This window comes from Anas acuta, chromosome W (genome assembly GCF_963932015.1).
Source record: "Anas acuta chromosome W, bAnaAcu1.1, whole genome shotgun sequence".
NCBI lineage: Eukaryota > Metazoa > Chordata > Aves > Anseriformes > Anatidae > Anas > Anas acuta.
Genome location: NC_089016.1, coordinates 29,922,998 through 29,945,089, shown reverse-complemented (window position 1 = coordinate 29,945,089; position 22,092 = coordinate 29,922,998). Strand labels below are relative to the sequence as shown.

The following is a 22,092-nucleotide window of genomic DNA, read 5'->3' as shown; positions in this document are numbered from 1 at the left end:
GATAAACATTCAGCTGCCAGCAGTAGCACCCATCCCTCAACAACATAAGCAACCCCATCTTTACTTTTATCCTTTCAAAACAGCACTCCACTTGCCTCTGGACCTGCAAATTAGGTCCAAGCTTGAAAGGAGCGGCCAGCATCACCCACGCCACCTGGGAACACAAAAGGATACAATGACCGCGGTGCTTGCAAGCACCCACCTGCCACACTGCTCCTCTATCCCAATCAGCCTCACCTCGGACCCTCACAGGGAAACACCTGAGCGTCTTCCCTTTGCTTCGGATAAGGCATGACCAGGCTGACACCACTCACCTTCCCTCAGAGCTTCCTGACATGAAGATTTCCCTTCCCTCTCCACAACTGCACAAAGCACCTGCAGAGACAAGAGAAATGCACACTCTGAGGCGCCTCACAGCCACAGCGTACCTGCTGCAAGACCTCTCTCTTCCCAGCTCCGGTACTTCAGCTGCTCACCAGCTCTGAGATTGTTCACTCACAAGACCACAGCAAGCTGCACCCGGGCCACACAACACACACTACACAAGCTACATTGCTTAAGACATATGAGCTGGAACGTTCCCACCCAACAATCAGTCGCATCACACAGGAAGGATGCCGCACACTCCTAGAAACCAAACCTACCAGTCCTGAGCAGCTCCCCACCTCCTCCTGCCAACCACGCTCAGCACACACACTATTTACTGCTCAGAAAAACAGAAAGTTAAAACATACACACAAAAAAAAAAACAACCGAGCTCCACAAATGCCAAAAAGACATGCACACACAGCAGCCTCGGCAGGGGTAGTCGCAGACTTACCCTTTGCAGATGAAAGAGGTGACTCTGATACAACTCTGCTCAGTGTCTTGGTAATGCTGCATCTACGCTGCCAAGCCATACGTAGCATTCAATCAAGCTGGTTTTAGTCCTCTGGAGAGTTACACAAGTGGGTTTATACATCTAGAGATTAAAACATAGCTCAAAAACAGAAGAGTATCCCACCATCCCAAAAAAAACAGTGAGCCAGCAGCCCCTACTAAACATCCCGCTACTGAGTGAATTCCAAGCACTTAAAATCCAGAAATCCATAGGCTCCAGTCTGCCTAGAGAACCCTGCAACTGACTGAAGGAAAACCAAAGCACTTACCCCAAAGAGCAGCCCAAGCACAAGGAGCTCTCTGATAGCATGCCTGGGGCTCATATAGCATTCAGCCCCGCCCAGCACCCAAACCCAATCACCTGGGAAAGGGGAGGGGCAAAGCACAAGAAAGTAGGAAGAGAGCAAAAGAAGCAGCTGTGTTTTGTTTTTTTTCCTTTGTTTTTTAAAATCTGGTTTATCTCAAAAACATTCCGAGAGCAGACAAGAGACCTGTGGTGTTTCTAGAAGCAAAACTCCCCTTTTGCTTTTGCTGCAGCTTTTAATGTTGAACTGATAATGTCACCAAGCAAGTAACTGAAACTTCTTCAACTGGAATTAGTTTACACACGCTCACCGTCATCTGCAAACACAGAGAACCAGCATTCACTAGCCCTAACCCTAACCCCAACCCTCACCCTAAGCTCTAACCCTAGCCCCAGCCCTAGTCCCCGAGACCTGCATTTCCCGGTGTGCTCTGGGCACCCAACATGGCCTCCCGGAAGTTCGGAGTCCCAGAACTACATTTCCCGGTGTGCTCTGGGCACCCAACATGGCCTCCCGGAAGTCCGGAGTCCCAGAACTACATTTCCCGGCATGCTCTGGGCACTCAACGCAGCCTACCGGAAGCCTTGTGCCGGAAAACTACACCTACCAGCATTCCCTGGGCAGCCGGCACGGCCAATCAGAGGCCGAGTTGTCGAGAACTCCATTTAACAGCACTCCCTGGAACCCTAGCCCTTACCGCCCTTACACAAAAAAGCCGCAAGCCCTAACCCTAAAAATCCTCGAAACCCCTACAGACCTAACCCAAACTATCCACCACACTAAACCCCTGAAGTCCTATGCCTAAAAGCCCTAACCCAAACACTTAAGACGCTCAAATCCCACACCCACAAAATTAAGATGCTCAAATCCCAAACCCAAAAAAATAGGACGCTCAAATCCCAAACCCCCTTCCGAAAAAGAAAATAAGAAAAATAAATCAAACAAAACAAAAACAACAAAAGGGGTAGACCTGGTGGCATCTGCCCTATAACCCTGCAAAAATCATGAGGGACATAGAACAACAAAGCAAACACACAAAATAACATTGACATCCTATCCATAAAAGTGCTATAACAATTAATCACCTCCAAAGAGCTTCATGCAATAAATGCACGTACTACTAGATTGGTTTCCTCTAAAATATCGTACAAGACTCTGACCCACGAAAAGAACCCTGCATGTAGCTAACAGAAGAATAAACAAAGCACCGACCCCAAAGAGCAGCCCACGCAGAAGGAGCTCTCTGATAGAACGCCTAGGGCTCATATAACATTTGGCCCCGCCCAGCACCCAAACCCAATCACCTGGGAAAGAGGAGGGGGCAAAGCACAAGAAAGAGAGCAGGAGCAGCAGCTGTGTTCATTTATTTATTTTTTTATTTATTTGTCACCTATCCCTAGTTTACAGCATGCGGAGTGCAGACAAAAGAACTGCGGTGTTTCTAGAAGCAAAATTTACCCTATTTTTGCCTCAGCTTTGAACATAGAAAGGACAATACAACCAAGAAAGTAAATGAAATATTTTCAACGGGAATTAGCACGAACCTTTCATTTACATATGAAGAAAAATCTAGGAGCGTAGGAAATTACACATCAAAAAAAAAAAAAGACGTAATAAGCAACGCGCGTGCACGGCCCCTGGCCGCCTACAGTACTCGTTTTCCACCAGCAGGTGGCGGCAGAGGGGCGCCCTCGGGCGTCACCGGGCATGAGCTCCCCTCGGCCGCCTGCAGTACCCCTTTTCCACCAGCACGTGGCGGCAGAGGGGCGCCCTCGGGCGTCACCGGGCATGAGCTCCCCTTGGCCGCCTGCAGTACCCCTTTTCCACCAGCAGGTGGAAACCAGAGGGGCGCCCACACTTGGTTCCCCCCTCATTTTGGTCCCCCCCCCCTTGGGGTCCCACCAAGCCCAATGGACCTCCCCCCCCTCTTGGCGCCCCCCCCCGTCCTACCCGTGCCCGCAGCAGCCGCTCGCGCTCCGCCAGCGCCTCCCGCACCCGACGCTGCATCTCGGCCAGGTGGAGGCAGGCGCTGGGGGGGGGGAATAAATTGGGGGGGGTCAATTTGGGGGGGGTCTGGGGGCGCATTTAGGGGGCAAAGGGGACTGGTTCTCACCTGTAGAACTCGGCGTCGAGCCCCCCCGGGGGCAGCTGCAGGGCCAGGATGCCTGGGGGGGGTGCGGGGGGGGACATGTCAGCACCCCCCAGACCGAAACCCCAAAACCGCCGCCGTTGACCCCAAGGTGGCCGCTGGTGACACCGGTAGGGCCACCGGGCGCCCCGCGGGCCACTGGGAGCGGAAGACGGGCATGAAGCTGCTGGTGGACGGCAGCCACGCTAAAATGCTAGGTCAGCCGCGGGTTGGGGCTCTGGGGGGGGCACCCCATAGGGTCACAACCCCCCCAAAACCCCCCGGCCCCACAGAGACCCCCCCCCAGCCACACAGATCCCACCCCAAACCCTGTAGGTGCTCCCCCAAACCCTACAGGCACCTTCTCCAGATGTTCCCCACAACCTCCCAGCCCCACAAGTACCCCCCCCTTGGCCCCATACAGCCCCCCCCGGCCCCATATGGCCCCCCCACCTTGCAGGCCGCCCGCCCGTGGTCGTAGTACACCTCCTCTATGGCCTGGAAGTAGAGGACGCCCTTCAGCTTCGTCTCCTCCTTGTCTGGGGGGGGGCAGAGATAGGGGGGTCACCCCATGGAACCACCTAACCCCCGACCAATCACAGGCCCAGTGTTCGAGAAATACATTTACCAGCACTCACTGGAACCCAAGCACTTACTGCCCTTTCAAAATAGACTCAAGCCCTAACACTAAAAAACTTCGAAACCCCTACAGGCCTAATCCAAACTGTTTACCACACTAAACCCCTGAAGTCCTATGCCTAAAAGCCCTTAGGACACTTAGGACGCTCAAAACCCAAACCCAAAACAATAGGATTCTCAAAGCCCTAAACAACAAGATTAGGACGCTTAAAGCCGTAACCCCAAAATTAAGATGCTCAAAACACAAAGCCAACCCAAAACACTAGGATGCTCAAAACCCTTACTCAAAACATCAGGACGCTCAAAACTCTAACCCAAAAATTCAGATGCTTAACACCCAAAGCCCTAACACAAAACATTAGGACGCTCAACACCGTAACCCAAAAAATTAGGACGCTCGAAACTCTAACCCTGGAGAACCTAACCTGAAAAAAAAAAAAAAAAAAAAAGGATCTTAACACACTAACCCTAAATAACTGACCAAAAATAAAACCCTAGGACCCTAACCCTAAAAAACATAGCGACACTCCATCCCAAAAAGAACTCTAAAACCCTAACACGCTAACCCTGAAACCCTTAAAACCCTGTTAAAACTCCAACCCAGTTATACACCAGTTACCTCCCTTAAAGGATATAGAGGAGCTCTCTCAGATACGGCAGTCCTACTTCTCATGAATGCATCCTTTAGGTGAGGAGGGGGAGAAGTAAAGCAAAGAACAACTCACGGGTTGAGATAAGGATAATTTAATTAAATGGAAATAATTATAATAATTAAATAAAGACTACCATGAACTAAACAATTTAACTAAGGGGAAATAAAAAGGGAAAGGGGAAAAGGGAAAATAAAAAGAAGGGACGAAAACAAACAAACAAAATAAATGACAGCTATATGGAAGTGCAGAGGAAAGAAATTGCTCTCTACTTCCCACAAATGAGCGATGATTGACCACGTCCTTGATGCAAGGCCTCAACGCACGCAGCCGGTGTTCGAGAGGAGGACCGACGTCTTCTCAACGAGAGCCCACCCCTCCCCTCTTCTTCCTGTTTCCACCTTTTATTGCTGAGTGTGACATCCCATGGTATGGAATATCCCTTGGATTGGTTTAGGTCAGCTGCCCTAGTGATGTTTCTCTCCTCGCTTTTTGCCCATCCCCTAGGAGGGTTAGAGAAAGGCCCAATGCTGTGCCACTGCTGCTCAGCAGTAGACGCAACACTGGTGTGATAACACTGCTGTTCCAGCTACAACTGCAGAGTACGGCACTGTATGGGCTGCTGCTGGGAAAGTTAACATTCCAGCCAGACCCAGCACACCACCAGAGGTGGATTGTTACGATATGGAGATGGTAGGTTATCCAACGGCTCCCGTTTATTATCTTTTTATTTTTCCTGTTCTTCTTCTTCTTCAAAATTTCTTACCTGCTTTTAGTGTAAATATTAAGGCTGTAAAAGGACATGAAGTCCTCCTGATCCATAATCCTGCATCATCACTTTCTTCCCGGCAGAAAGGTTCCTTCGAATTAACATGTGTATTTAAGGCCTGACAAATACAGTCTTCAAAGGATCCAAAAACGGGCCGAAAGACATGCGGTCTTAAAGGCTCCTTTGGCCATTCTATCACACAAGACTGAACCATTTTTTATTTACTTTTTACGTTACTGGGGCCTCTCTCGTTCCAGTTTCTAACTGTTATTCCTAATGGACTTTCTGGTGGTATGTCTGGTAATTTGCTCCCTTTCTTCTGGTCCCTGGTCTTCGGTTTTGTCTCACCCATCTAGGAATGTTACTCTGGCAATTCCCACAGCCCTTGGTTACCTTAATAAGAGTGTCTTAAAGAGGATTTAAGATCTATCACCCACCCACAAATCCTTTGGGAATCCCTTCGGTCCTTCACCGGCCAAGTCCCTCGCGGGAGATTGGAACCGTGGTAAAGAAGACCTCCACAATCGCTTCGGAACTAAATTCCGTCTCAGTCACACTCTTACACACACAGGCAACCAAAACCCATCCAACAGAACAGTATACGCTTTAAACACTTACGACTCCGTTGTCTTCATTCAGATCTTCACACGCAGAATTACGGGCAAAATATACTGCTGCAGCCAGCAAGGGAGCTGAAAAAAAATCAAAACCTTAGCTTACCTGTATTCAGGTTCGAGATGCCATTAGTCCCGACCAGACTCGAACAGCAACCACCAAATGCTGGGGCACCTCTCCTACATCAAATAAGATTCCAAGAACCAAAGCCCTCCTGGACAAGCCCCCTGGTGTCATACATGACTGGGTCCCAAACTGGATTGCAATTAAATTTTACAGTTTTTTAAATAAATAGAGGTAAACGAGAAGTTGCTCGCAAACAGATATACTGTGCCAGATGTCCTTCAGCAAGTGCCCAGAGGCAGACCGGATGTCTTTGCCAACACAGTCCCATCAATGTATTAGTACACCCATGCACTGCCACGTTAACTGCCATCACTAACTGCCAGGCAGGACAGCTCCAGACCAAACACATACACACACAGGTACGCCACAAACACTACAAACAAAACACACAACACAAGGCACAAGAAAAAGTGACCCCCAAAAAGAAAGCCCTACAGCAACAGCAAGTCAGAACAGGTGCTCTGCACCAGACCCTACAAGAGACTAAAATGTCACGACACGTGACTGGAAGCAACTGCCAGAACTGGGATGATGGAGGCCTAAAAAGCCTGCCTTCAAGACAAGAGACCAGAAGGATGGGGACTGAAAACCCCCTAAGACAACTCTCAGGAAATCAATTCCCAAGCAAGAACTCCTGATGCGGCCCAGATGACTTCTGCAAGAGTGAGGATGGAAACAGACGCGATCTCAAACCGAGTATGATACACAAGACCTGAAACAGATCTGTATTTCAAGCAGCGACTGCAAGACAAGAAGTGCTCGGATCAGAGCTATGATGACAAAACAAGCATTGAGGCCCTTCAGCACAGCTACCGAGTCGCCTGCCTGGTCAGTCCAGTGTCAAAAGCCAGGAGGATATCAAGACCCGAGAAGCACAGAACAGACACTGCAGAAGCAACACTACAGGACAGACAAACTGAAGGAAACCGTCCTGCCTGGCACACGCACTCACGCTACAAAATAATCCCGCTGCTCCTATTAGCCTGGTGACCCAGCCACAAGCAGCCTGAACGTGACTCAGCCTCAACCACCCTCACAGTGGCACCAAGTCTATTCAGCCAGCAGGCACCACGCTGCTCTGGCTCACAGCTCCCATTAGCCACCCCAGATATGCAAATACCAGGCGCCCCCCAACTTAGCTCTCAGGTTGCTGCATGGTAAAGTCCCTCTGCCTCAAGAAATGCACAGGCACTGATTGTCATCTTAGTCAACTGAAGGCTCATCATCAGCTGCAAAAACAGAGAAAGAGCATTCACTAGCACGCCGGCCACGATGCCCACCTTCTCCACGATGCTGACTACTGCTGATGCAACATACAGTTCTGCTCACCTCTTCCTCTCCGAATCCAAGCTCCAACAGTGCAGCCAGTATCATCCACACCACCTGGGAAAACAAAGGGATTAAATGTTCGTTGCATTCACAACAAGTCTACCAATGGTGTTTTATTTTGTTCTTCATTTGTGTGTGTGTGTGTTTGTTTTTTTTTTTTGTTTACCTGTTTGTTTTTTTTGGGGGGATCTGCTTTAGCTCAACAGAATGCAGAGTGCAGATGAGACCTGAGGTGTTTCTAAAAGCAACAATCCCCATGCTTTCGCTGAAGCTTTGAATATTAAAAGGACAATACAACCCAGCAAGTAACTGAAACTTTCTTAACTGGAATTAGCTCAAATTTTATTATTTTTTTTAAACTTAGAAAGAAAAATCCAAGAGCAGAACAGATTATACACCAACAAAATCAATTCCATTCCATCCCCAGAAAAAAATCACATACTCTCATCCCCTCCTGTACCTCAGCCGCTTGCCTGCCCCACGTGGCACATGCTTCCATCTCTTCTCCTTACCCACTTATAGCACCTCTAAAAGGCAAACTGGAGTTTTACTCTATTGGATGTAGGAAAATAACTGCAGTGACAACCACGCCCCAAAAACAACAGTTACCTCTGCTCATCACACACCAGAGTCACTGCAGAGGCAGCTTGGGTCGAGACGTCCTGCACTGCGAACTGCACGCTGCATTTCAGCCTGAACAAGGGAAAGACACAGGCAGAAGATAAACATTCAGCTGCCAGCAGTAGCACCCATCCCTCAACAACATAAGCAACCCCATCTTTACTTTTATCCTTTCAAAACAGCACTCCACTTGCCTCTGGACCTGCAAATTAGGTCCAAGCTTGAAAGGAGCGGCCAGCATCACCCACGCCACCTGGGAACACAAAAGGATACAATGACCGCGGTGCTTGCAAGCACCCACCTGCCACACTGCTCCTCTATCCCAATCAGCCTCACCTCGGACCCTCACAGGGAAACACCTGAGCGTCTTCCCTTTGCTTCGGATAAGGCATGACCAGGCTGACACCACTCACCTTCCCTCAGAGCTTCCTGACATGAAGATTTCCCTTCCCTCTCCACAACTGCACAAAGCACCTGCAGAGACAAGAGAAATGCACACTCTGAGGCGCCTCACAGCCACAGCGTACCTGCTGCAAGACCTCTCTCTTCCCAGCTCCGGTACTTCAGCTGCTCACCAGCTCTGAGATTGTTCACTCACAAGACCACAGCAAGCTGCACCCGGGCCACACAACACACACTACACAAGCTACATTGCTTAAGACATATGAGCTGGAACGTTCCCACCCAACAATCAGTCGCATCACACAGGAAGGATGCCGCACACTCCTAGAAACCAAACCTACCAGTCCTGAGCAGCTCCCCACCTCCTCCTGCCAACCACGCTCAGCACACACACTATTTACTGCTCAGAAAAACAGAAAGTTAAAACATACACACAAAAAAAAAAACAACCGAGCTCCACAAATGCCAAAAAGACATGCACACACAGCAGCCTCGGCAGGGGTAGTCGCAGACTTACCCTTTGCAGATGAAAGAGGTGACTCTGATACAACTCTGCTCAGTGTCTTGGTAATGCTGCATCTACGCTGCCAAGCCATACGTAGCATTCAATCAAGCTGGTTTTAGTCCTCTGGAGAGTTACACAAGTGGGTTTATACATCTAGAGATTAAAACATAGCTCAAAAACAGAAGAGTATCCCACCATCCCAAAAAAAACAGTGAGCCAGCAGCCCCTACTAAACATCCCGCTACTGAGTGAATTCCAAGCACTTAAAATCCAGAAATCCATAGGCTCCAGTCTGCCTAGAGAACCCTGCAACTGACTGAAGGAAAACCAAAGCACTTACCCCAAAGAGCAGCCCAAGCACAAGGAGCTCTCTGATAGCATGCCTGGGGCTCATATAGCATTCAGCCCCGCCCAGCACCCAAACCCAATCACCTGGGAAAGGGGAGGGGCAAAGCACAAGAAAGTAGGAAGAGAGCAAAAGAAGCAGCTGTGTTTTGTTTTTTTTCCTTTGTTTTTTAAAATCTGGTTTATCTCAAAAACATTCCGAGAGCAGACAAGAGACCTGTGGTGTTTCTAGAAGCAAAACTCCCCTTTTGCTTTTGCTGCAGCTTTTAATGTTGAACTGATAATGTCACCAAGCAAGTAACTGAAACTTCTTCAACTGGAATTAGTTTACACACGCTCACCGTCATCTGCAAACACAGAGAACCAGCATTCACTAGCCCTAACCCTAACCCCAACCCTCACCCTAAGCTCTAACCCTAGCCCCAGCCCTAGTCCCCGAGACCTGCATTTCCCGGTGTGCTCTGGGCACCCAACATGGCCTCCCGGAAGTTCGGAGTCCCAGAACTACATTTCCCGGTGTGCTCTGGGCACCCAACATGGCCTCCCGGAAGTCCGGAGTCCCAGAACTACATTTCCCGGCATGCTCTGGGCACTCAACGCAGCCTACCGGAAGCCTTGTGCCGGAAAACTACACCTACCAGCATTCCCTGGGCAGCCGGCACGGCCAATCAGAGGCCGAGTTGTCGAGAACTCCATTTAACAGCACTCCCTGGAACCCTAGCCCTTACCGCCCTTACACAAAAAAGCCGCAAGCCCTAACCCTAAAAATCCTCGAAACCCCTACAGACCTAACCCAAACTATCCACCACACTAAACCCCTGAAGTCCTATGCCTAAAAGCCCTAACCCAAACACTTAAGACGCTCAAATCCCACACCCACAAAATTAAGATGCTCAAATCCCAAACCCAAAAAAATAGGACGCTCAAATCCCAAACCCCCTTCCGAAAAAGAAAATAAGAAAAATAAATCAAACAAAACAAAAACAACAAAAGGGGTAGACCTGGTGGCATCTGCCCTATAACCCTGCAAAAATCATGAGGGACATAGAACAACAAAGCAAACACACAAAATAACATTGACATCCTATCCATAAAAGTGCTATAACAATTAATCACCTCCAAAGAGCTTCATGCAATAAATGCACGTACTACTAGATTGGTTTCCTCTAAAATATCGTACAAGACTCTGACCCACGAAAAGAACCCTGCATGTAGCTAACAGAAGAATAAACAAAGCACCGACCCCAAAGAGCAGCCCACGCAGAAGGAGCTCTCTGATAGAACGCCTAGGGCTCATATAACATTTGGCCCCGCCCAGCACCCAAACCCAATCACCTGGGAAAGAGGAGGGGGCAAAGCACAAGAAAGAGAGCAGGAGCAGCAGCTGTGTTCATTTATTTATTTTTTTATTTATTTGTCACCTATCCCTAGTTTACAGCATGCGGAGTGCAGACAAAAGAACTGCGGTGTTTCTAGAAGCAAAATTTACCCTATTTTTGCCTCAGCTTTGAACATAGAAAGGACAATACAACCAAGAAAGTAAATGAAATATTTTCAACGGGAATTAGCACGAACCTTTCATTTACATATGAAGAAAAATCTAGGAGCGTAGGAAATTACACATCAAAAAAAAAAAAAGACGTAATAAGCAACGCGCGTGCACGGCCCCTGGCCGCCTGCAGTACCCCTTTTCCACCAGCAGGGGGCGGCAGAGAGCGCCCGCGGGCGCCACCGAGTGTTTTAATTTCACCGAATTTTTTAATTTCAAAACAGCAGTCCGCTTCCCTCTGGAGATGGACAGTAGGTCCAGTCAGTCACCGAGTTGCCAACACAGAGCGTCACAGTTCCAGAAGGCGCTCTTTCCTTTGACCGATTCCTTATAAATGTTATCTACCGCTGGCAAAAGCAATAAACAGACTGCAAACATGCACTGCCATCTTTGACAAACTTTATGTTTTCAATTTTATAATTTCAAAGAGAGCAGTCCACTTGCCTCTCCATCTGTGAAGTAGATCAAACCAGTCACTACGTTGCCGAACAAGAACTTGACGGTTCCAGAAAGCGCTGTTACCTTTGACCGGTTCCTCCTAATGTTTACCTACTGCTGGAAAAAAAGCAAATAGACTCTGTGCCAGCTGCCCTTGAGCACTCGCCCAGAGCTTGAGTATTCGCCCACAGACAGACCAGATGTCTTTTCCATAACTGTCTGGACAATATATCATTGCACTGATGGAACTCCACTTTAGCTACCATCACAAATTGCCAGGCAGGACAGCTCCAGGCCAAACATACACATAAAGAGGCACGCTACAAACATGAATGAATGAAACATGGGAAAAGAATTATTTATGCTATAAGAATTACTCACCTGAAGAAGAGCTGCACGCAATAAAGGCACCTACTACTATATAGATTAGTTTACTTTAAATGATCCTACTATATGTCACCTTAAATAGATATACTTATCTCTTTTCACTTGGAAACACATCAACCCGTAGACTTTGACCCACCACCAGGCAGGGACTAGGAATACTAAGTAGAGGAGAAAACGAGTGCTGTGAGCCTGAAGGGTGTACAACCATAGCAAAGACGGCTCCTGAGAGGATGGGGAAACAAAGGGAAAGCTGCTTACCTCTGAGAAGTCGTCCTTGATCTTTGTGCCACGGACATTTGTCTTGAATGCTAGGCACTTGAGTTTAGGGGTCCCCGTCCGTTGAAGGCTTACCTCGGGGAAGTCCTACATTACAAATGTAGGACTTTTTTCTGCCAGCAGGCAGTGGCAGAAAATCCTGAGAAACGGCAGACACATCCTCCCAAACCATTTTCTCAATAATGGAAGCAGTGCGAACCGTGCTGAAAACCACAAAACACACCCCACCTTGTCTCAGGTAGGAAATGACTGCCCTGAGCAACATGCCCTTCCCAGGGTGATCCCAATGTATCCAAGGCCTTAGGGGGAAGGCAGAAAAGGAACCCAAGGCTCTTAGTAGGTCTCCTGAGAATCGCAATTTCCATTTACTCTATGTCTTCTGGTCTCACAGGATGAGGCAGAGGTATAATTAATTCCTTCTCCATCTCTCTGCAAAGAGCATTTCTCATACCTGTGACAAAGGAGAAAAATGTTATGATCATGTGAGTCATTCCACAAAGCCACATGCAGTGAACTCACTATTACAGATACAATAATTTTTAATCAAAAACACCTTGGCCGCAACCACTGCAAACATAGCACTGCACAAAAATTCAACTCGAGATATAGGAAAAGGCGAGCTAAGAAGATGAATGAAGTTGACCAAAAGCATCTGCAACAACCATCCGGTAGATGGTTGTCCACAGCCCTCGGATTTCATGGTCGTCTTTCCTGACAAATGAATCCTCGAAGAACAGAAAAGATACACAACATGTCCACAACAAATTCTGCGGAAACTATTGAACAGAAAAAAATAAAAATAGAAACAGCAAGCGGCTCCCCCCCCCCCCCCCCGCCGCCGCCCCCCTCTCCCCTCTCCCCTGTCCACTCTCCCCCAGCTCCCCGCAGCCCCGCGCAGCGCAGCCCCCGCCGCACGCCCGGTGCGGTGCGGTGCGGTGCGGTGCGGCGCCGGCCCCGGCCAGCACAAGGCCATTTCAGCACAAGCCGCCGACCGCGTGGCGCCCCGCCCGCCCGCCACCTCGCCCCCTCCCGGCCCGGCCCGGCCCGGCCTGCTCCGGGGCGGCACCGACCACCGACCTCGCTGCCGCACCGTGCGTCGACGGCTAGGGCTGAGCCCGGCCCAGCCCGACCCGACAGCTTCCGCCCACTGTGCCAGCATGTCCTGACGCCACTTCCGCCCTCGCTTCCCAGCCAATCAGAAAGCGTTTCCTCCCTGATTGAAGGCACTCCTAACGCCACTTCCGCCCTCAGTTTCCCAGCCAATCAGAAAGTGCTTCCGCCCTGAGTGAAGTTACTCCTAACGCCACTTCCGCCCTCAGTTTCCCAGCCAATCAGAAAGTGCTTCCGCCCTGAGTGAAGGCACACCGGGACGCCACTTCCGCCCTCAGTGTCCCAGCCAATCAGAAAGTGCTTCCGCCCTGAGTGAAGGTACTCCTAACGCCACTTCCGCCCTCAGTTTCCCAGCCAATCAGAAGGTGCTTCCGCCCTGAGTGAAGGCACTCCTAACGCCACTTCCGCCCTCAGTTTTCCAGCCAATCAGAAGGTGCTTCCGCCCTGAGTGAAGGTACTCCTAACGCCACTTCCGCCCTCAGTTTCCCAGCCAATCAGAAGGTGCTTCCGCCCTGAGTGAAGGCACACCGTAACGCCACTTCTGCCCTCAGTTTCCCAGCCAATCAGAAAGTGCTCCCGCCCTCAGCGAAGGCACACCGGGACGCCACTTCCGCCCCTGGTTCCCAACCAATCAGGGAGTATTTCTGCCCTGAGTTAAGGCACTCCTAACGCCACTTCCGCCCTCAGGTTCCCAGCCTATCAGGAAGTGCTTCCGCCCTCAGTGAAGGCACACCGTGATGACACTTCCGCCCCGGGTTTCCAGCCAATCAGGGAGTGCTTCCGCCCTCAGTTAAGGCTCTTCCTGACACCACTTCCGTCCTCGGCTGCCAGCCCGGTGCAGACTCTGCCGGTGCTGCTCCCGCTCCGGAGCAGGGCGCTGCGGTTTTGCTGCGGGCAGGAGTCCTGCAGCGCCCCCCGGCTCCCTCTGCTTAGGCGAGGCGGCCGGCTCCGCGCATGTCCAGAAGCAGAGCAGCAGGCACGGCTCCACGGAGCAGCGCTGACGTGCGAGCTAAAAAAAGACAAAAATAAATAAAAACAATCAATCAAACAGAAAAATACCACTCACAGCTTTATGCGTTTACACAACTTTCTAACAGTTTTTCCAACATTAAGGTGCAATATTCTTCCGATGTCACGGGGGATGGGTGGGGGATGAATTTCTCAGACCCCCGTACCCTTAAATGAAAGCGAGAAAACTTTCCACCAACCATAACCAAGGTGTGCCCGACCAGAGCCACTCAAGCTCCACCTAAAAGAGAGAAAATAATGTAAACTGTCTAAAGTGAAAGGGGATGTTAGGGAAGATACCATCAAGAAGGACACCTGTCTGACTTCGGGATCATGAGAGATCTCTCATCACTCTCTCTTCCATGAGAGAGTGCTACCTCATCTAGGTCAATCTGTGACCGTGATAGTTCAGTACCCTGAATCCAAACAGTAACAGTCAGTAAAAGCTAATCAGCTACGCCCTTTAATGCAACCGTATTTCATAGGGAAAAACATTAAGCCTAAGATTTCTTGTCCCTAAGGCCCTGGGGGACAGGCAGAGCAGGAATCCAAGACTCCAGAAATGCTGTACTCTGAGGAACTTTTACTCATTCTAGCTTAGAAGTAGCTAAACTGTTTGGGATGAAGCATTCCAGGCGAGGAAAGGTAGTGGTAAGCTTGAAGCAGAAATGGACTGTGAAAACACTTTAACCAACCGACACAAGTTTCGCAACTGAAGGTGACGCTCTGTAATGAGAGGAACGAGGAAACCTTGAAACTCCCCATGCTCTCAGGCTTCCCTATATAACTACCCTGGTTCCTTCCACTCACTTTGGGATTCTTTTTTGTTTGTTTGTTTGGTAGGATGGAATTGTCCATCCACACCAGATTTCACCTATGCCTGTCAAAAGCAAGTTTGCCTGTGTGCCTGATCTGAGCTTTTGCACAAAAATTCAGCTACATATGTTTGGAAATCAAACTATTTTGTTTTCTGGACTTTTCTATAGTTAGTTAAATACATTGACTTCTTGTTTGGCTGGTGCACTATAAAGTATTCTTTTTCTAAGCAAACCGTGTGCCATAGGGCTTCTGGCAAATGTCAAATAACTGATAATCCACTACGATTGGTTAATTTAGTCAAGGGAAAATCTGACCAACTGCCACATCATCTGACATAAACCAACATGTGGAAGCACCCACATGTAGCATGCAAGAAGCCTGCCTGCTGGTCCCTTACACACCAACTTCCATCTCCCTTTCCACCAGACAGCAAAAAGCGCCTTCCCTGCCCTCCTGAACACTGTTTTTTCAAGCTGTTGCTGCAACCAGAACCACTCCGAGAGCTCAGCAGATACTTCGGAAATGCCCGGCTTTGTATGGCAGCCAACTGGGGAGCAGCCTGAATCGCGGGTTTCGGATGCTGGTTCATCTCTGATGAGATGATGGTCACTACATGTGCTCACTGGCAGTATGGATGTTACATGAGGTGTTGAGGGGGGGCATTCACACCAGCCCTGTCATTCAGTTACAGAAGGCACAGCTCGCCTCAGATTTCAGCCTGGCCTTTCACTGCCTAAAGTCAAAGAGCAGCACCACTGAGAACGACAGAACCACACAGACAGTTATTGCACTGTGGTGGTTTTACAGTGCCGGGCAGCTAAACTCCACTACAACATCCTTCTCACTCCTCCTCTTCAAAAGAGGGAGGGGAGGGAGAAGAAAGTATGCTGAAAAGAAAGGGAAAGGGAAAGGGAAAGGGAAAGGGAAAGGGAAAGGGAAAGGGAAAGGGAAAGGGAAAGGGAAAGGGAAAGGGAAAGGGAAAGGGAAAGGGAAAGGGAAAGGGAAAGGGAAAGGGAAAAGGAAAAGGAAAAGGAAAAGGAAAAGGAAAAGGAAAAGGAAAAGGAAAAGCTCATGGGTTGAGATAAGGATAATTTAATTAAAAGGGGAAAAATATAAATAAATAAATAAATAAGCAAAGGCTGTGCAGAAGCACAAAGGGAAGAAAGAAATTACTCTCTACTTCCCATCAGCAAGTGGTGTTCAGCCAAATCACGGGAAGCAGGGCCTCAATACACACAGCAGTTGTTTGGGAGGACAGCTATCTTCAAAAAGAGAGCCACCCCCCTCCTTCCCCTTTCCCACCTTGTATTGCTGAGTGCGACATCAGATGGTATGGAATATCCCTTTGGTTGGTTTCGGTCTGCTGCCCTGGTGATGTCCCCTCCCCACTTCTTACCCACCACAAGCTTGCTGGATCTGGGGGGTTTAGAGAGAGTCTTGGTGCTATGCCAGCTACAACAATCGTCAAAACACTGATGAGGTACCAGTGCTGTTCTAGCTACACGTGCAGAGCAGAGCACTGCATGGGCTGCTACAGGGAAAGCGAACTCCATCCCAGCCAGACCCAGTACATGCAGGGAAAGATTTTCAGGAAAGAATTTCCCTTCACAACACCATTCCCTCTGCTTTTCTTTGCGTGTTGAGGCTGTTTCGGAAAACTGTTTCTCTCCACGGCACCAGGAGAATTCCCAGAGCTTCCCTCCTGTTCCGTAGCAGAGCCCTGCATGTAAATGCCGGGCAACCTACGGAGAGTGCCTGAGAAAAGCAGACGGGGGCACCTCTAAGCTCTACGCTTCGTTCTCGTCATTTACATATTTTTCCTGTGGTCATCTCCGGAAGACCGCCTAGTTTTTGGAAGAATGGACCGTGGGAGTTTACATGCGTGGACAGTATCTGTAAAACAAAATACACGGTAGGTAAGAAACGGCCTGTTACACGCGTTATTTTGAGATAAAGCACCACACGAAACAAGGATGCGGCGAGTATCTTCCAAAGACTTTCACAAGCCCTGGCACCACCTCACAGGAGTGAGAAGAAAAATAAAAAAACAAACAAAAAAAAACGGAGCCGGCGGCCGGGCGGGGGCTGACGAGAAGCACGAGCAGCAGGCGGGGGCAGGGCACGGGCAGCCCGGGGGGCCGCGCAGCACGGCAGCGATGGCCGGCCCGGCGCTCACCGACACCGCCGCCGCCGCCGGGAGGTCCCCGCGGGCCGGGCGCTTCTCGCGCGGCCTCCCCCGCCCGCCTTCCTGCTCCGCGCCCGGCCGCTGCGCTGCCCCCCGCCCGCGGGCGGAGCCCGGCGCCTCGCGCACCCGCTCTCACCGCGCGAGGCTCCGCCGACGCCCGGCGGCTCCAGCGCACCGGGCGGCACCTCCGGCCCCGCAGCGCCCAGCGCTGCCCGGGGCCCCTCCTCCGCACCGAGCCGCGCCGGGGCCCGGCCGCGCTCAGGGCGCAGAGCGCCCGCTCCCGCCCCGCCCCGCCCCGCCCCGCCCGGCTCCCGCTGCCGCCCCGGGCCCCGCCGCGCGCTCTCGTAGCCGCGGGCCGGGAGGCGCCGGGGGCCGAGCAGCTGCCCCCCGAGCCGCCGGGGCCCGGAGCTCGCCCGCACCCGAGGCGAGCCGGCGGCGCTGCGCAGCTCCGGGCGTGCCGGTCTGCTCCGTGCCGCTCCGCTCCGCGCCGTGCCGCTCCGTGCCGTGCCGCTCCGTACCGCTCCGTGCCGCTCCGTGCCGCTCCGTGCCGTGCCGCTCCGTGCCGTACCGCTCCGTGCCGTACCGCTCCGTGCCGCTCCGTACCGCTCCGTGCCGCTCCGTGCCGCTCCGTGCCGTGCCGCTCCGTGCCGTGCCGTACCGCTCCGTGCCGTGCCGCTCCGTACCGCTCCGTGCCGCTCCGTGCCGCTCCGTGCCGTGCCGTACCGCTCCGTGCCGCTCCGTGCCGCTCCGTGCCGTGCCGCTCCGTACCGCTCCGTGCCGCTCCGCGCCCTTCCCGAGCGCCGCGCGGCTGCTGCTGGCTGTGCGGCCGGGTCCGGCCCCGCTGTGTCCGCGGGCGGTGAGCCCGGGTGGCGGCTTTGGCACGCAGCCCTTTGCTGCTCGTTTCCCTCGTCGGCGCTGCTGCGGTTCCCCGATGCGGGTCTTCAAAACCGACGTGCATCGAGCGTCTTCCCAGCGGGAGCCGCCAGCCGCGGCTCGCCGGTTTTCTTTAACGGTACTGCCGGTGCTGCCAGAAGGATCGCTGCCGCCGGTAACCCTCCCTGTGTCACACACGGACACGGAAACTAGGCCCGAGGGGAGGCCAGCGCTCCCCGGCGAGGTACCGCATCCTGCAAGCACTGCAAAGCAACGCAAGAGCTTCTCCTGCGGTCGCTCAGCCGAGCGGTTCCGGGCCGTTGCGCCACGTCCGGCAGTGGCAGGTCGGTGGGAATTTTCAACCTGCTTTTGCCACAACCACCTCATTGTTAGCGGTGTTCTGCGGGGGCCAGGCAGAATCCTCGCGTTTGCACATTGCCGGCTCTGCGCGGGACACAGCTGAGCTGCCTACAAGAAGCAGGTCCTTATACTCCAGCTTAGCCCCACAAAGAATCTTTTCCCGTTCTTTCAGCTACCTTCAGTTCCCACAGGCCTTCATTATGAAGATTTCAGTTGATTGCTGCTAACACACACTTGAATCCAAATGTTTGTGCTATTCATAGTGAAACGCTCATTCAGCTAAATGCTTGTCTGTGTCAGGGCTCTTTTGATCAAACTGAATAAAAGACTTGACCAGGTTTTCTGCATAGCCCCGGGTCACATGAAGGAATTCACCAGTGCAGTAATAAAATCTCTCTGATTTATGCAGCATAGGTGATGTCTGGGGTTCCAGCAGACAAAAGGAAAGGTTTTTGTTTGTTTGTTTGTTTGTTTTTGACAGGGCAGGACTTTATCTGCCTTTAGAAACCTTTCAAGGGCATCCTGCTAGGTGGAAGGCAGACAGAGGTAGCTACGTGTACCTAAGACAATTCCTGTGAACCAGAGAGCAAAGTGCAGGCTCTGCACTGACACATCACTCACTCATTCTGGACACCCGAGTTTGTTCTCTTTCCTAAGTAGGACGTTTGGCAGTGCATTTAGCTCCCATTACCCATCTCAGTGATGGGAGCCTCAGTACCCTGACAGCTTTGCTGTCCCTGCAGCTCCTTGCTCCCTCCCCGCAGGGTGCAACCAGCCCCCTCCACTCCCCGCCATCTCTATCCAGAGGCTGGGGAGGACAGGGAACACAGGGAACAGAGCTGTAGAGAGCAGTAGGGCCCGTTTGCGCCCGTAGGCAGAGCTGCCCGTTGTCCCATCAGAGCGCCTGGCTTTATCGGACCCGGTGGTGTTTTCTGTGCTCTTATGCTACGCCACAGAGATCTTCTACCTCAGACTCTTCGCTATGCCTGAGCAATGCACGATCCTAGAGCCTGCTGATATCACACTTTTTTTTTTTTCTCTTCCAGCATAATGCAGAAAGAGGTTCTGCTTGCTCACATTTCTGCCCTGTGGTTGCAGATGTCTCTTGATTTTCCTTGTACTGTTCTTCCAGTACCAGGGCTTTGTCAGCCACCTTCCTGCCTTTGTCAGCCTCCCATGTTAACAGGCCACTTTTCCAGCTAGCTGTAAAAGTCACCTTTCAGTGCTGTGACACCTTTCTTGTGATTCCCTTACAGCTCTCGAAGTCTCATTAGAACAAAAGGGGGCACTCGCACACTGCAGTCTTGTCTGCATGGGCCATGTTGGTGTAACACTCTCGCTGCCTGGAGTGTAAGAGCTCTGACCAGCAATAATTTGTCACTGTGTAGTTAATTCTCCAGTTTGAAACTGACTTGCCTCTGTTAAGAATCCTTCTTCATAAATGGATGGTAAAAACATGCTCTTCAGGTGCACGTGCTTACTTAAAGTTGCTCTGCACTGTCTCCTACTCGAGGAGAGGCCAGCATTTCCATCAGTGGCAAAGATCCTTTTGTCTTAGCCACTCAATGGCTTTAAACTAAAAGAGGGTAGGCTTACATTAGGCATAAGGAGGAAACTGAGGCACTGGGACAGGTTGCCCAGAGAAGCTGTGGATGCCCCATCCCTGGAAGTGTTCAAGGCCAGCCTGGATGGGTCTTTGAGAAACATGATTTAGCGGGAGGTGTCCCTGCCCATGGCAGAGGTGTTGGAATTAGATCTTTACAGTCCCTCCCAACCCAAACTGTTGTATGATTCAGTGGTCGTGATCTCATCTCATCTCATCCTTCTCTGCTCCCTCCTGCCCAACAGTGCCAGTACACGGACAGGTGGCACAGTGCAATGAATTGCATCAGGGAACTTGAAATTAACCTGTCAAAGAAGGGGGAAGCAGCTATTTTTAACCTCAGTTCCTTCACCTACCCCATTATGTGGCCTCACAAGCAGTTTAACAGCACAAAGGTGTTAAGGTCTTTAACAGCACGCAGCAGCTGTCAGGGGGTACATGGCTGCTGCCTAACGCAGCATGTCTGTGCCATGAAGCACAGCCTCAAAGTGCCTGCTGTGGACCAGCAAGATCAGAGCCAGGCCAGCCCAGCTCTTTGTGCAGCACAAGCTTCCCTGGAGACTTCTGTGCCTGGCCCATTGCCTCAGAACTCCGCTGCCCTTTTACTCTCTGTACACCTTTCCCTCACCGATCTCCGTGTGCCTGCCCTGTATACCCAGATTCTGCTGTTGCTTTTTGTTCCATACTTGCTGAGGAATGAAAATGTATGTCAACTGCCACTTCAGTCGATCCTCATAGTGTTTTTTGGTTGTGATTGTTGTGGCTCATACATCCACTTAAGCCTTCTGCCTGAGCATAGGCACATGTCAGATTCCATCTGTGTGTCCTACAGCGTTTTCAGGCTGTGTCTTGGGACCAGCACTCAGACTGCGCCCAGTTTTTCACTGAGCCACTATGCAGCCATGCAGATTTACTGGGTTCACCACGTACAACTAGCTCATTGGGTGAAAGGGCTCCCTAGCTGCTCTCCATGTCTGATAGTCACTGGACCAGATGGAGCGGAAGCTGAGCTCTTTAGGTGACTCCTACAATTGCGGTTATCCTGCAGCAAGGACACCTGACCTAGAGAGAAGACTCCTGGCTCCTGGTCTCTGTTCCAAGTACTTTTTTTTTTTTTTTTTTCATACAAGCATGAAATACAAAGACAGCAGAGACCAAATGCACCTCCAGCTCCCAGCACAAGGGACCTGTCTGCCTTCTCTGTCTCTTTTTCTGCATAATGCCCTGCTTCAAAAGGAAACAAGTGGATGGCAAGAACCATTCCTTACCCTTTTTCCTAAAAAGCTATGGTGTGATAATTTGAAATGTGCGTACTTCCTGTAGATGAGGAGATAATTGGGCTGGTTATCTTGCTTCTTGAGCACGTACTTCAGTCAGTAGACTAACATGGACCTGGGGGAGAATGCTGTTGGACGGTAGGAGAAGCCTAAATTTAGCAGTGTACGTTACACAGAAATATCCCTGGACTGAAGCCTTCACATGGCTTAGAGAAACACTTGTTATCCAACCTGTGCTAAATGGCCTTGTGGCAGAAAGCAGCTCCTGGTGCTGTTTCATCTGGAGCACAGACGTAGCCGACACAACTTCTGAACCAAAAGGCCAAACAAGCTGGTCCCAAAGTGCTGCAAAGGGTGGGAGACAGCAGAAGGGATCTTTTGCATGGCACTTCAAGGGTCACACCTGTCAGTCCCCTTTTCTTTCCTCAGCCACCTCAACAGCCTTCTCGGCCACATCTTCATTCCACATAAGGTGGTAATTGAACATATGCACTCTACAGGGAAAGGTAACCTGGTTACTCCTACAATAATTTTATGTAATTATATTGAATTATTTAAATAATACAAAACCAACAATATAATAATTGTACGGTATTTTGTGCAAATATAATGTATAATATGGAATAAATATATCAAATATTTGTGATATGTAGAACACAAACTATGATAGGTTTATAATTGATGGCACCAGAAAACCTTATCGTAACGAATCACCATATAATATTTAATGCTCAAATTGAAAACACGGTAATTTTCCTTGCTAAGGAAATTATTTCATATGGAAAAGTTTTTGCTATGCAGATGAAACAGGGGCCAAGGGAGAGCTCCCCTGCCTTTCACAGTATTCAAAACTTAAAGGCCTTGGACAAGTGGACAAGGCTGTAAGCAAGCTGA

General features: G+C 50.6%; 1 long non-coding RNA gene across 9 annotated transcripts in view; it reads right to left on the bottom strand.

Moving 5' to 3' along the window:
- LOC137847179 (uncharacterized) overlaps window positions 1-22,092 on the bottom strand; it is a 49,254-nt gene that overhangs the window by 8,044 nt on the left and 19,118 nt on the right. For 3 of the 9 annotated variants that reach the window (XR_011090828.1, XR_011090830.1, XR_011090827.1), the window contains 8 exons: window positions 17,744-21,692; window positions 13,805-16,793; window positions 13,041-13,530; window positions 9,756-12,414; window positions 8,981-9,121; window positions 8,475-8,535; window positions 8,256-8,314; window positions 4,680-8,133 (listed from right to left, as the gene is read on the bottom strand). This is a non-coding gene — a long non-coding RNA (uncharacterized lncRNA). Of the gene's footprint in view, window positions 1-95; window positions 155-314; window positions 376-820; window positions 962-1,595; window positions 3,852-4,679; window positions 8,134-8,255; window positions 8,315-8,474; window positions 8,536-8,980; window positions 9,122-9,755; window positions 12,415-13,040; window positions 13,531-13,804; window positions 16,794-17,211; window positions 17,636-17,743; window positions 21,693-22,092 lie in introns of those variants that run through there. The other 6 variants (XR_011090829.1, XR_011090833.1, XR_011090832.1 and 3 more) reach the window with 6 other exon arrangements.